This window comes from Myotis lucifugus, unplaced genomic scaffold, assembly GCF_000147115.1.
Source record: "Myotis lucifugus unplaced genomic scaffold, Myoluc2.0 scaffold_1061, whole genome shotgun sequence".
In the NCBI taxonomy this organism is placed as follows: Eukaryota; Metazoa; Chordata; class Mammalia; order Chiroptera; family Vespertilionidae; genus Myotis; species Myotis lucifugus.
The window spans coordinates 87095-89847 of record NW_005872109.1 but is presented as its reverse complement, the minus strand read 5'-3'; positions in this window follow the sequence as shown (position 1 = coordinate 89847).

Genomic DNA, 2753 nt, shown 5'->3' with positions numbered 1-2753 from the left:
GGGGGGGGGGGGGGGGTGCCAGGGTCAGGGTACACAGATTTTGGCAGGAGGCTACCAGATCGCTGGGGGTGTATTTGTGTGGCCCGGAGACCTTGAAGGACGTGCAGCAGGTCATGGCGACTCCACCTGAGGCTCCGAGGTGGGACGGAATCGCAAGAACAAAGGCCAGAGAGCCCAGCCTGGCGCTGCTCCTGGCTACTGAGCCGCCTCACACCTGGCCTGCGCCCAAGCAGGTGGGCACCTGGGACCCACCTCAGCCATGTCACACAGGCCTGGTACCCCTCACCTGCTGACGCTCCTCCTAAAACCACACAGAGAAAACCTGTTCACACCCACCCCCCCTTTCAGAGCTGTCCAAAGTCACCCTGACACTAAGGAACAGAGAGCGTGGAAGCCCGGAATCCAGTCCAGTCCTCAGCCTCCCTGCCCTCCTGGTGCCGTGTGTGTGCACATGAGCACACGTGTGTGAGATGCTCAGGCGGGGAGCCCCTCACAGGCTCTCAGTAAACACAGTACACAAAGCCCCAGAAGAGGACCTAGGAAGAGAACCCAGCACCACACACTTGCCCAACGGCCCAAGGGCACTCCTCATACACAAACACTGGCTTGGCAAGAAGGCTGGGCCGTGCTGTGGTCGTTAGGGACTCCATTCAAGACATGTGGGATGATCCCCTGGCCAGCTGAGCAGTGGTTAGAGCATCAGCCCTCGGCTGAAGGGTCTCAGATTCGATTCCAGGCAAGGGCACGTACTGCAGTTGCAGGCTCCATCCCTGGCCCCCATTGGGCTGTGTGTGGGAGGCAACCAATCAATGTGTCTTTCTCACATCAATGTTTCTCTGTCTCTCCCCCTCCCTGTCACTCTCTAAAAAAAAAATCAATGGAAAAATTATCCTGGGTGAGGATTAACCAAAACAAAAAGAAATGCAGGCGGCTGTCCTCACCCAGGGCTATGCAGGCCTGTGTGGCACTCGCTGAGTGGGGGCACTTAGTTAAACCAGATGAGAAATGGAATTATATGTGATTTGTTGAAAAAGGCCTTAGCAAACAAGGAAGCCAGCTTCCCATTTTACAGATGGGGAAACTGAGGCTGAGACTCATCCCAAGTCACAAAGCAACTCACAGACTGGGATGAGATGGTAAAGAGAACAGGACCAGAGTCATTGTCGGCAGATGCCCAGGCTGGTCAATGAGGGTCTGGGCATTGCTGGGAGAAAATGGGGGCGAGACACTGGGGTGTGATACCTGGACCAGAAAAGGTGGGGTGACTTCCACACCAGAGACAGCAGTGAAGCGAGCTTACCCGGCAGAGAGTAGGCAGTGCAAGACATGGACCCAGAGCCCTGAGGAGGGGAGGCCCCAGCAGGGTCAGCATCAGAACACAGCCTCTGAGCACCCAGCACACTCAACCTACTGCTCAGGCCTGAGCTGGGGTTTTAGAGAGGCAACTACCACAACCCATGGGAGGGGCCCGAGAGTCCCTGGGAAGGGCCTCTGGACAGAGCAGATCAGGCCACGCCCCATCCCCTGAGGCTCCAGACACCTCCCTCGGGTTAGATGGCAGCCAGGAGACCAGGACAAGGCCTGGGCCCACACTCTCAGATGCCAAGAACGCAGTGACTACAAGGGCCAATGGAGGAGGCCCCCAGGGGGCAGGCTCAAGGTCCCCACCCGCAGGGCCCCTTCAGAGGTGCAGACATAGTCATCAATGCTTACCCAGTGTTTGCTACCCACCAGGCACTGCTCTGAGAGCGCTAATCCCTACAGCAACATTATGACTATCACCCCATTTCCCAGGTGAGGATACTGAAACTCAGAAAGATGAGTCCACTTGCCCAGGGTTACAGCCTTCGCACAGAGTGTCCCCTTGAAATCCCATGTGGATGAGACACACAGACAGCCCAAAGCTCAGCACTGACCAGCGGGGAGGCCCACACCAGCCCCTCCCACAGCCATGCAGCCTGAGAGTGTCCGGGGAGGGGGCACTCGCAGCCTCAAGTCCTGCAACTGGAGGAACCCTTAGAGGCCACTGAGTTCAGGGAAAGCCAGAGTGCGGCTCACACACACCTCCAGCCTGTACATCACCAATCTGTCGCGGGCCTCACTCTCACTGTCCCGGAGCAACTTCAGACTCTGCTGGTCCATTCACTAGGTATCAGAGTTGGCCCAAGAGCTTAAAAAATCCAACCTTCCATTTGAAGACGGGGAGACTGAGGATCTGAGAGAGGCTCCCTTTCCCAGTCACACAGGAAGTGAGGCCAGCGGGTGCGCCACGGGCACTGGGAGCTGGGGGTGCAGAGGCAGGGAGGGCATTCCAGGTGGGAGAAGGGTCAGGCGGGGACAGGCTGGCCACTCAGGGGGCCGTGAGGAGGCTGGGGATGGCCAGGAGTGGGCCTGGAGGGGACAGAGGCTGGAGGGGGCACTCCCATCCTCACATCTGGGAGACGAGGAGCCCTTGCACAGAAGCACATCTGCAGCCACATGCCCGCCCTCCGCTTCGGCCCGTCGTGTGCCCCCAAGTCCTGCCGATGTGCAGGTGAGCACAGTGCAGGCTTCCTGGGCCGAGGCCTGGAGCCCAAGGAGAGAAGGAGCAACGTGGAGCTGCATATGCGGAGGCTGGGGGGGCCAGGCTCTGCCCACTTCCTGGGCCTCACCATTCCAGGGCCACTGCCCAACAGCCAACCTCCACCAGTCGTTCTGCCCAACAGCTCTCAGCAGGTGGGAAGGAATGCCCCAGAACAGCCTTCCATCAACTG